The following is a 12,653-nucleotide window of genomic DNA, read 5'->3' as shown; positions in this document are numbered from 1 at the left end:
TGGTCAACCTTGTCCAAGGAGAATGATGACTACTTCTAGAGTTCCCAGGGCAAGGGGGACAGGATAGGTTCTAACTCCTAAGCTTCCTCTGGGCTCCCTGACTGCAGAGCACTGAAGCCAGGAGGCCAGCCTTCTGCCTCAAGGGACCAGCCTCCAGCGGCTCTGGGGTCCCCATGCCACTGCAGTGCCCCAGCTGCCAGCCCGGGCTCCCCCTCCCTTCCCAGTTATCAGGGACCTGTCAGTTCAGAGCAGATAGCACCATTATATACCAACAGCCACACAGCTGGCTGGAGAGGATTAAACTTAATTTGCTGCAGGATTTCCAGCCTCCCCTGTCCCTTGCCCATTGATTCTTTCTCTTTGATGTTGAAAGGGGAAGGCGGACTTGGCTAATGGGCCTCCCGCTGTGTCCAGGCGGTGTTGTCCCGTACGTGTGTGCACCTCTGGCCCTCAGAAGCCCTTCCTCCATACATGGCTGGTGGCTGTTTACTTATTTCCCATCAGTCTGTGTCCAAGAGGTTGTCTCCTGTCATGGTTGCTAGGCCTGTTGCTATGGAATTTGTCATCCAGGCTGTGTTGTGAGAGAGACCAGGTGGGTGAGCTCATGCCCTCTGTGGTATAAGCTGTCCTTGCTGCTAGGGTGGAGAAAAGTCTCAATTGGAAATGCAGGTTGGGTTTATAGACAGGTGGGTTTGATGAGAAGGAAGAAGTCTTAAGCCAAGGGAATCACAGGCAACCTGAAGCTCCTCCTTTTCCAAGGGTGAACATAAAGTCAGAGCCCCAGGGAGGGGGTCAGGGGGTCAGGGACTGATGCTGATGGTGACATTTTTGAGCTCCTGGTCCTGGTGTGGGGTCCTGGTCTCAGCACAGTCATGCGTGGCCTGGGGGTAACACCTCCCAGGAACCCCAACCTTGCAAGTGGGCTGTGAGCTGGAGAGCAGGCACGTGGGGGCTCTGCTGACAACACAGGTGGTTAAAACTCAGAATGTTCATCATAATAGTGCATGCTAAGTCGCTTCAGTCATGTCCGACTCTTTGTGACTCCGTGGACTGCAGCCCACCAGGCTCCTCTGTCCATGGGATTCTCCAGGCAAGAATATTGGAGTGGGTAGCCAATTCCTTCTCCAGGGAATCTTCCTGACCCAGGTCAAACCCTGAGTCTCTTGCATCTCCTGCATTGGCAGGTGGATTCTTTACCACTAGCCCCACCTGGGAGGGCCCATCATCATGGTTCCACTTCCTAAATGCCTTCTGGATGACGGCTACTCAGCAGGAATCATCTCTTGTTCTCAGAACAGCTCTTGTTGGTGAGCATTATTTTCCCTTTTACAAAGGAGAAAATCTAAGCTCAGACAGATCCAGAAGGTCTCAGAGGGTCACACACCTAGGAAGTGGTAAGGGCAAGCTCCAGTTCGGCTATGGCAGGACTCTGTAGTCTGAGTCTCCTCCACTGATGACCATGGTCTTGTTGCAGAGGCCTGTGTCTTTGCAGGCCTGGGGCAGTTTTCTATGGAGTCCTCCTAAGAAAGCCCATGAGAGGCATCAGTTCAGGGTACCTGCTTACACCGAAGTCAGACACTCTCCTCCTGTCTTTTTATGAAAAAATTAATTAATTAATTAGGCTCTGCTGGATCTGAGCTGCGGCATGTGGGATCTAGTTCCTTGACCAGAGATTGAACCCGGGTCCCCTGCAGTGGGAGTGAAGAGTATTAGCCCCTTGACCGCTCCTCCTGTTTTGTAGGGTGTTGTGTGACTTGCCCGATGATGTGCAGAGAGTCGGGCCAGATTAGAAAGGATTCCCTGGGCACAGCTGGGTTCATCTCAGGGTTTGAGATGGTCTGGGCCCGGAGGTCATTGGGAAAAGCCGATATTCTGTGCTCCAAGTGTTATTCCAAATTGGCAACTCCAAGGCAGCCTGGAGGATGGGCACAGAGTCTGGTTTTCCTTTTTCTAATTGTGGTAAAATAAACATAACATAAAGTTCATTTTCTTCATCATTTTTAAGTGTGCAGCTCACTAGTATGAAAAGCATTCACATTATCATGCAACCTAACCCCAGAGCTCTTTACCATGCAGAACTGAAACTCTGTACTCATTAAACTGGGCGCTCTGTCTGGGGCTTCCCAGGTGGTGCTAGTGGTAAAGAACCTGCCTGCCAATGCAGGAGACTTAGGAGATGTGAGTTTGATCTCTGGGTCAGAAAGATCCCCTGGAGGAGGGCATGGCAACCCACTCCAGTATTCTTGCCTGGAGAATCCCATGGACAGAGGAGCCTGGCGGGCTACAGTCCATAGGGTCGCAAAGAGTTGGACAGGACTGAAGCAACTTAGCATGCACGGAAGCATCCATTAAACAATAATTTCCCATTTCTCTTCCCCACCTCCATCCCTGGCAACCAACCTTCTACATTTTGTCTCTGTGAATTTGACTATGCTTGGGACCTCATGTAAGTGAAATCCTACAATATTTAGCTCTTTGTTACTTGCTTATTTTATTGATACTTGGTATAGCCTCAAGTTTCATCCATGTTGTAGCGTGTGTCAGAATTCCCTTCCTTTTAAAGACTAATAGCCCATTCTCTGTATACACCAAAGTTTGTTTCGTGTATCCATTCATCCCTTGGGATGACACTTGGGTTTCCTCAACCTCTGGCCATCATGAATGTTGCAATGAACTTGGCTATACAAATCTCTCTGTGAGACCCTGGTGTAAAAATTTTTCTTTTAATAATCCCTAGAAGTAGAATTTCTGGATCATATGATTTAAAAAAAATTTATTTATGGCTGCTCTGGGTCTTTGTTGCTGTCCACGGGCTCCTCTCTAGTTCTATCGAGCGGGCTACTCTCTCTCTGTGGTGTGCGGGTTTCTTGCTGCAGTGGCGTCTCTTGTTGCATAACACGGGCTCTAGGGCTCAGGCTTCAGTAGTTGCAGCACCATGAGCTCCAGAGCACGGGCTCAGCAGTTGTGGCACATGGGCTTAGTTGCTCCGCCGTATGTGGGATCTTCCCGGACCAGGGATCAAACCCGTGTGTCTTGCTTTGGCAGGTGGATTCTTTACCACTGAGCCGCCAGGGAAGCCCTGGATCATATGATTTTTAATGTTTTGAGAAACATATGGTTTTCCATGCTGGTTGCACCATTTTGCAGTCTAATGAACAACTCACAAGGGTTCAAGTTAGAACCACATTTCTGCCGGCATGCCTTACTTTCTGCTTTTTTGATAGTCTATGGTTTTTCCAGTAGTCATATATGGATGTGAGAGTTGGGCCATAAAGAAAGCTGAGCACCAAAGAAGTGATGCTTTTGAACTGTGGTGTTGGAGAAGGCTCTTGAGAGTCCCTTGGACTGCAAGGAGATCCATCCTAAAGGAAGTAAGTCCTGAATATTTATTGGAAGGACTGATGCTGAAGCTGAAACTCCAATACTTTGGCCACCTGATGCGAAGAACTGACTCCTTGGAAAAGACCCTGATGCTGAGAAAGATTCAAGGCGGGAGGAGAAGATGAGGTGGTTGGATGGCATCACCGACTTAATAGACATGAGTTTGAGCAATCTCCAGGAATTGGTGATGGACAGGGAAGCCTGGTGTGGTACAGTCCATGGGGTCGCAGAGTCGGACACAGCTGAGCAACTGAACTGAACTGAACTGATCCTAACAGTGTGAGGTGGAATCTCATTAAGGTTTTGATTTGCATTTCCCTAGTGGCTAATGATATTGAGCATCTTTTCATGTGCTTACTGGGCAAAGAGTCAGGCTTTGCAGATCTGTCAATTTGGAACCCTAAATTGCTGAGCTTGTCTCACTCCACTGGTACTTTGGAGTCACAACCAAATATAGTTCTTATTTGCAGGGCATTTGTAGATAAAGACAGGTAGAACCTGAGGCTATTTCACAGACAATCACAGTAAAGCCGGATAAAGGACATTTTCTAAGAGAGGGGCAGATAATAGATTCTGGAGTTCTTGGAGCAGGAGGAGGCTGTGTGTTTGGGATGACCCTGAGCTCCGTTAAGAGGGGGTTACAGTAATTCCCCAAGCAACTAGCCACCCACCCTTCTGGGTCACCTCTGGAGGTGTGTCCCCTGGAATCCTGTTCTTGGGGAGGATGGGTGAGGTGACAGGAGACACGTCCAGCTTGGATTAAGGAGAATGTGCCCATGTGTTTCAGCCCTCTGCCAGGTCTCCCTGCCAGTTAGGGGCTGGCAGAATTCTTCCTCTGCTCCGACCTGGCGCTGGTGGGGCCCGGCACTCAGGCTGGGCGGGTGAACCCTGGGCACCTTTGATCTACAGCCAGGTGTCTCTCTTTCGTAGGCTACAAGTGCTTAGGATGGCCTCTCTCTGAGTGGGGACAGGTGCCTGGGACCATGGTGTACGGGTTTTCAGTACCCAGCCCTGGACCCTGGTGTGGCCAGCAAGTTGGACCTTAAACCCCGGGGTATGTAAATAAAACTTAAGACGCCTTTTTCATACACCAGCAGTTTTGTCCCTTTGGGGTGAGGGGTCAGCAGTTTCTGCCATCCTTACCCCAGGTGACCTAGAACGCAGCAGCCCGTCCCTGCCCCTCATTTAAATGATTTATTTATGTATTTTTGGCTGTGCTGGGTCTTGGTTGCTGCACAGGCTCTTTCTCTAGTTGTGGCGAGCGGGGGCTGCTCTCTGCCCGGGGTGTGCTGGCTTCTCCTCGTGGTGACATCTCTTGTTGCGGAGCGCAGGCTCTGAGGGCATGCAGGCTTCCGTCATTGCAGCGCAGGGGCTCAGTTGTTGCGGCTTGCGGGCTCTAGAGCGCCGGCTCAGCAGTTGTGGCGCATGAGCTTAGCTGCTCTATGCCAAGTGCGATCTTCCCAGATCAGAGATCAAACTCATGTCTCCTGCAATGGTAGGCGGATTCTTTACCACTGAGCCACCAGGGAAGCCCTCCACCCTTCGCTTGATCCTGCATGAAATGGGAGTGCTGTGGGCCTGGGGCTGCCGGCACTACTGATACAGGCACTGCCCGCTGCTTTACTTACGTTTCCTTCTTCAGGTCTCATAACCTAAGGAAGACTGGGGATTGTTTCCTCCCTGGGCCTCATGCCTTGCAGGATCTCAGTTCCTTGACCAAAGATTGAACCTGGGTCCCTGCAGTGAAAGCCTGGAATCCTATCCACTAGGCTACCAGGGAACTCCTTCCATTTTCTGATAGAATAGGGATTAACAGAAAAAACCCTTTTTATGAATGTTTGCATTTTTATTATATTTCTTCTTAGCCTGTGTCATTCTTTGCAGCTCAGGACTCAAAAGGTACAGTGGAAAGTTGCCCTTCTAACTGCCAGCTTCCTTTCCCTGGAGGCACCCGATGGCAAGTTTCTTACCAGAAGTGGTCCACCTTGCACTCGGTTTGCAAAATGCCTCTGTGCGTCCACTACTAGCGTTAGATCTGAAATTTCTCTGTCTCTCATTCTATAGGTCCTTAGGCCTTGTTTCTTCTCCTCTTTCATCCCTGCGTTAGCCTAACTCTGCTGAAATCTGCCTTTTGACCCTTTGAGTTTCGCTCCCAGCAGCTCCCTCCTGGCATCGTGAGAGGCAGCAGACAATACTGAGCGTTGTGGGGGGAGAGGGGAGGGGTGAGTAGTGATGGTGTGATGCAGGGGTGAATGCATGCATAGCGAGTAATAGCTCAAAGAGAGAGGGGATGATGGGGACCAGGAGAAGCCGATGGGTGTGCGTTTGCCCTGGAGCCGGGCTGCTCCGGCCATCCCTGCTGATAGCAGCTTTCCTTCCTGATCCCCAAGGATGATGCTCCGTTCGAATCTGGATTTGCCAGGGAAGCTGTGAACAAACTGGGATGTTTTCTCTCTGATAAACTGTTATCGCTGAACTTCAGAATTGCTTCCTGAGCCTAAATGCTAGGCAAGGGAGGAAACCAGACACAGGAATGGGGAGAAGAAAGAGGACTCAGAAAGCCCTCTATTCCCCACCCCTAGGCTGAGCCCCTGCTGCACCTCAGGTGCTGCTCTGGATGCCTGGGCGTGAAGATGAGCCCTGGGGGTCCGCCCTTAAGGATCTCTTCTCCTTGTGGAGGGACCGACCTGTCTCCAGCTGGCTGTGAGGATTGGACGGCGAGTTCCTTTCAAGCTAGGATCACACGGCAGGCATGCTGGGGAAGCTGGTCTCACCTGGGAGGATGCAGTGTGTTTACCGGGGGTTCATTTTCTGTCTTGATTCTCTCTGGTTTCATTTTCTGCTTTATATTTTCCTGGCTTAAGGGAATCTTGGCTCTAGTTACTTTTCTTTCTAGAAACAGTGTAGCGTGGTGACTCTGCTGGGTTGAATAATGTCTTCCTAAAAGTCACGTCCTCATGGAAACTCAGAATGTGACCTTACTTGGTCTTGGCAGTGTAATTAGTTAAGATGCAGTCATACTGGATGAGAAAGTGAAAGTGTCAGTTGCTCAGTCGTGTCCGACTCTGCCATCCCATGGTCTGTAGCCCGCCAGGCTCCTCTGTCCATGAAATTCTCTAGGCAAGAATACTGGAGTGGGTAGACGTTCCCTTCTCCAGGGAATCTTCCCAACCCAGGGATCGAACCCAGCTCTCCTGTATTGCAGGCAGAGTCTTTACCATCTGAGCCACGAGGGAAGCCCTGTACTGGATGGGAGTGGGCCCTGAATCCAGCGACTGGTGTCCTTATAAGAAGGCTGTGTCCACAAGAAACGATACTCAATATCTTGTAAACCTATGATGGAAAAGAGTCTGAAAAAGAGTATATAGGGACTTCCCTGGCAATCCAGTGGTTAAGCCTCTGTGTTTCCAATGCAGGAGGCACAGGTTCTGTCTCTAGTTGGGAAACTAAGATTCCACATGCCCTGTGGCCAAAAAAGATATGTATATATGGCCGAGTCACTTTGCTGTACACTTGAAACTAACACAGTATTGTAAATTAACTATACTTCAATTTAAAAAGAACAAAAACTCTAATAAAAAAAGAGTTAAAGGAGAAAAATTATACATTTTCCAAAAAGAAAAAATAAGGCCATGTGAAGACACAGACACACACGGGGAGGAAGGCCATGTGAGGATGGCGCCAAGACTGGAGGGATGCAGGGAGAAGCTGAAGGAAGTTAAGGATTGCTAACAGCCACCGGAAGTCAGACGAGGCCAGGAGGCTTTGACCCCTAGAGCCGTCAGAGAGAGTGAGGCCCTCCAGACACCTTGGTTTCAGACTTCTAGCCTCCAGAGCTGTAAAAGAAGTAATTTCTGCTATTTTAAGTCATCCAGTTTGTAGTACTTTGTTGTGGGAGCCCTGGAAAACTGTACAGTGGCTAAGAGCATCTCAATTCAAACCCTGGTTATACTGTGTGACCTTAGGCAGGTTACCTGGCCCCTCTGTGCCTCAGCTTCTTCTCTGTAAAACAGGGATCATAGTAGTATTTCTCTAAAGGGTGAGTGGGGGTGATGATAAATGAATGACTGCAAACATTTAAAATAGCGCCTGGCAGAGAGTCGGCCCTATGTGCCCACGATAATCATTTGAAATCCATCGATACATCTGCTTCTGAACCACAGAGCTCCCTCCACCTGCCCAGATGATGCCAGAGCGCCTTGTGTGTGTGTGTGTGTGTGTGTGTCTGTCTGGACTTTGCGGTGTCAGCTTTAGTGAGAGAAAGGCCAAGACAGACCTGAAAAGACCTTCAAGTCTGTGTGTCGGGAGCTTTGTCCTGGCCCCTCCCTGTTTCATTCTGGGTTTTTCTTTAGGTGTCAGACGGGAGCGATGCTCTGACTTCAGAGTCTTGTGGGGATGATGTGAAGTGAGATTTGCTCACCCAGGTTGTAGGTGATCAATACATCTTCCTTGCTCTTCTTCCCATGTGTCTGAGGAGGAGCCATGCTAGAAAGCTAATCGTGCTGATCTCTGACATCATAAAGGCATATTTTTATTTTACTGCAGTATAAACCTGGGGCAAGCAGGTGCCCAGAGCAGCCACCTTCCAACCCTGTGGAGGCTGGACATACGCATCTGTGTGTGTGTGGCAGGAGTGCTTCTGACCCAAGATGGGGTGAGGATGGAGTTGGGGCCCACCCAGTCCAGAGGTCTAAACCCTGACTTTAGGCATGGTTCTCAGCCCAGATATTTGCAGATTTGCCTGCTGAGTTTCTCCTTGGCTTATGGCAGCCCAGAAGTGGAACACAGTGCTGAGTGTGGGGGGCCTGGTGTGTGTGTGTGTGTGTGTGTGTGTGTGTGTGTATGATGCAGTGACCAAAAATAGCTTTGATGAAGCTTGGGCCAGGTTGGGAAGGTGGGAAGAGCTGAGAGAGGGAAGAGTCAGGGGTAGCCAATTGTAGTAACATTGCTGGGTGGGACAGGGGTTCACTGACATGGAAGCTTCTCATAAACCCACAGCGAATAACAGCTTCCTCTCTTGCTCATCTCACGTCTAATAACCTTGAGGCCTTCCTTGTGACCAGCTCATAAAAGACCTGCATCACGGGCATGCGTTAAAGAATCTGTGTGCCAGACAGTCGTGTGCTGAAGAAACAAACTGTTAGAGAGAGACTTTCATGGATGTTTCAGGGTTGTTTCTTGGGCTTCTTCACGTTTGATTCACGTATTAAATCGGACATTTAGAAAGCAATGTATCTGGGCTGTATTTTCTTTGCTTTATCCTACAAAATTGGCTTTATCGAATTACAGTTGAAATGTGCTCATGATCCATATAGAGTTGATTAAAAAGAAAAAAATCAAATCCACTCATTTGAAGAACATTTCTATCTCTTGCAGAAAGATAAAGATTACGTTTTCCACAATGTCACACACAATCTTTTATACAAGGATCCATGTTATGGATGCCTTTCTGGATTTACTGTTAGGGGAAAAAATGGTTATCTCTACAAATGACTTTTGCTAACTTGATTTGCTTCCTTTTTCACCTGAGCTGCCAGGAAACCCACAGCGAAATTCAGTGCCTGATCATGGAAATTAGTTTATCTTGGAGTCCTGATAACATATACTGTTTTGTTCTCTTTAAGAGTATGTTTTGCTTATGTACCCAAAATTGCTATTTTATATTATGTCTGTATTATGCTACTACTGTTACTAAGTCGCTTTCAGTCATGTCCGAGTGTATGTGGCCCTATAAACTGTAGCTTTCCAGGCTCCTCTGTCCATGAGATTCTCCAGGCAAGACTACTGGAGTGTGTTGCCATTTCCTACTCCAGGGAATCTTCCCGACACAGGGATCTAACTCACATTTCTTGTGTCTCCTGCATTGGTAGGCAGATTCTATACCACTGTGCCACCTGGGAAGCCACATTATGAATGTACTAAATGCTACGAAATTACATACTTTAAAATGGTTGCTTTTATGTTATGTCCATATTTTTCAATAAAAACCAGAAAATATTGCATTGAAATTTAAAAAAATGAGTGGAGCGTAGAAATCCAACTGGAATGAAAGGGAGGCATTGGGAACCTGGATGAACTATCTCTTTGTTCTGGGGCACGGGCAGAGCACGTCCCCTCCTTCCCTGCTCTGAGTCTTCCCTAAAGCTGTGTCCTTTGCAGACGGCACGTGCTGCCCAGTGCCTGGTCTCTGGTTAAAGGTACAGGGATGGTTGTACTCACTGCCGCAATCTTACGATGCGCTTTCACAGCCATTTGCAAATATTATCTTGGGCTCCAAAATCACTGCAGATGGTGACTGCTGCCATGAAATTAAAAGACACTTACTCCTTGGAAGGAAAGCTATGACAAACCTAGATAGCATATTAAAAAACAGAGACATCACTTTGTTGACAAAGGCCCACATAGTCAAAGCTATGGTTTTTGCAGTAGTCATGTACAGATGTGAGAGTGGATCATAAAGAAGGCTGAGTGCCAGGAATTGGTGCTTTTGAACTGTGGTGCTAGAGAAGACTCTTGAGAGTCCCTTGGACAGCAAGGAGATTAAACCAGTCAATCCTAAAAGAAATCAACCCTGAATATTCATTGGAAGGACTGATGCTAAAGTTGAAGCTCCAGTACTTTGGCATATTCATTGGAGAAGACCTTGATGCTGGGAAAGATTGAGGGCAGGAGGAGAAGGGAGCGATGGAGGATGAGATGGCTGGATAGTGTCACTGACTCAATGGACATGAGTTTGAGCAAACTCTGGGAGTTGGTGATGGACAGGGCAGCTTGGCATGCTTCAGTTCATGGGATTGCAAAGAGTCAGACACAACTGGGGAATTGAATAACAACAAAGCCAGAAGACTTTGGTGAGGTTGGTGGTGTTGAGGGCAGGCCTGGGCTTTCTCCTTGAACTTGATAGAGATGCACCTAGAGGAGTTTCTAAGTAAAACCAGATGCAAGTGGCCCTGGGTCTTGGCGACCTCTGGGGCTTGAGCACGTCCAGGCAGCACCCTGTTCAGGGGCACTTCCAGAAAAGTTACTGCTGCTCTGAGCTTTCCCTCTGGCCAGTTTGTTCTGTGCTAGACCATCACGGTGAAAAGCCAAGAAAGGAGTTTAGGGATCATAGAGCCACAGCTGCTTGAGATACAGAACACTCTGTAGGGTCAGTCCCCTTACTTCTTTCAAAACCAGAGGCTGGGGCAATTTTCTTTTCATTCTGAGAATTTCTTCCGTCTTCAGGATTCCATGAAGAAGACAGGGCAGGCCATGCTTCTGTTTTGGAATCAGCACCCTCTTGGAACTGCGTCTCTCCTGGTGCTTCCAGGTGGTCTGCGTAGTTCAGTGGGTCTGGGAGTGCCTCCCATTGACAGGCCCTTCCTATTCCAGGAGAACAATTTTCTCTTCATAGGTGTGGTCTCCCTTTAATTGTTCTTTTTTGTTGTTTTTGGAATATAATTGCTTTACAATTTTTTTGTGTGTTAGTTTCTGCTGTACAATGCCGTGATCATGTGATCACTTCATGGCAAATAGGGGAAAAGTGGAAGCAGTGGAAGATTTTCTTTTCTTGGACTCCAAAGTCACTGTGGACGGTGACTGCAGCCATGAAGTTAAAAGATGCTTGCTCCTTGGAAGGAAAGCTATGACAGACCTCAACAGCATATTTAAAAGCAGAGATGTCACTTTGCTGACAAAGGTCCGTATAGTTAATGCTGTGGTTTTTCCAATAGTTGTGTGCAGATGTGAGAGTTAAACCATAAAGAAGGCTGAGAACAGAAGAACTGATGCTTTCAAGTTGTGATGTTGGAGAAGACTCTTGAGAATCCCTTGGACAGCAAGGAGATCAAACCAGTCCATCCTAGAGGAAATCAACCCTGAATATTCATTGGAAGGACTGATATTGAAGCTGAAGCTCCATTACTTTGGTCACCTGATTTGAAGATCAATCTCATTGGAAATGACCCTGATGCTGGGAAAGATTGAAGGCAGGAGGAGAAGGGGGTGACAGAGGATCGTATGATTGGATAGTGTTACCAACTCAATGGACATGAATTTGAGCAAATCCAGGAGACAATGGAGGACAGAGGAGCCTGGCGTGTTGCAGTCCGTTGGGTCACAAAGAATCAGACACGACTGAGCAAAAGCAACATACAGATATCCCCTCCCTCTTGGACTTCCCTCCCACCCACCCCTCAGGGTCATCACAGAGCACCGAGCTGCATCAAAAAATTCTACAAAACAATGAATGCTGGAGAGGATGTGGAGAAAAGGGAACCGTCTTGCTCTGTTGGTGGGAATGTAAATTTATGCAGCCACTGTGGGAATAGTATGGAGGTTACTTAAAAATCTAGTCACTGAAGCACCATATGACCCCGCAGTCCCACTCCCAGGCATATACCCCCGGAAAACCATGATTCAAAAGGACACATGTACCCCAATGTTCATTGCAGTGCTATTTACAGTAGCCAGGATGTGGAAATGATCCCTCTTTCTTAGCTTTTTCTGAGAACAGTGCTTCTCAGACACTTGTGCTCCATGGCACAGTGAGAAGCTGATCAAATTTGCTAGCACCAGGGGAATAACCAGAGAGGGTATTTGCAGCTAGAGGTAGGTGGCGTCTCCCCAGCTCTGTTGCTGACAGTGTCTGCAGGACATTCTGGGCAGCTGTGCTCTAGGGCATGAGGGGGTTCTAAGTGCAGGGGAAAGGGGTGAGGGGAGAGGGCTGTTCAGCCTGCTTTGGCCAGAGTGAATCTGTCCTTCTCCTGTAAGTGCTCAGATCCCTTCCCTGTCCTTCCAGGGCCTGACCCCTGAAAGTTCCATCTCCCAGGCTCCTTTGCCAAGTGGCTCTAGGCTGCAGCTGGCCAGTGGGAGCCACAGAGGGGGAAGAAGGAAGGGAGAAGAAGGCAGGCACACCCCCACCCCACCCGCTTGCTGCCCGAGGGTCAGAGTATTATCTTCGCATCTTTGGCAATGGCTGCGTCTCTCAGTGCTTCCTGCTGCGTGGTCCCCACTGTCACCAGCCCCCAGCGGGCTCTGACCCTGGGCTTCTTGACACCACCTCCTCGCTTCATCCTTCATCCTGGGGGCTTCCTGCTGTTGCTGATCGCTGGGTTGCCCGGTGGCTCCCCGTTTGGTTTTTCTTTATCTCTGTGTATTTATTTGTGGCTGCACTGAGTCTTTGTTGCTGCCTGTGTGCCTTCTCGCGCTGCGGAGAGTGGGGCTGCTCTCTGTGGTGTGCGGGCTTCTCACTGCGCTGTCTTCTCTTGTTGCGGAGCTCAGGCTCTAGGTGC

General features: G+C 48.6%; 1 protein-coding gene across 1 annotated transcript in view; it reads left to right on the top strand.

Annotated features, from left to right (window-relative positions):
- NTRK3 (neurotrophic receptor tyrosine kinase 3) overlaps nucleotides 1-12,653 on the top strand; it is a 428,727-nt gene that overhangs the window by 37,970 nt on the left and 378,104 nt on the right. The gene's annotated exons all lie outside the window — the stretch shown is intronic.

This window comes from Bos indicus x Bos taurus, chromosome 21, assembly GCF_003369695.1.
Source record: "Bos indicus x Bos taurus breed Angus x Brahman F1 hybrid chromosome 21, Bos_hybrid_MaternalHap_v2.0, whole genome shotgun sequence".
Classification (NCBI taxonomy): Eukaryota; Metazoa; Chordata; class Mammalia; order Artiodactyla; family Bovidae; genus Bos; species Bos indicus x Bos taurus.
This window is presented reverse-complemented; position numbering and strand designations above follow the sequence as displayed.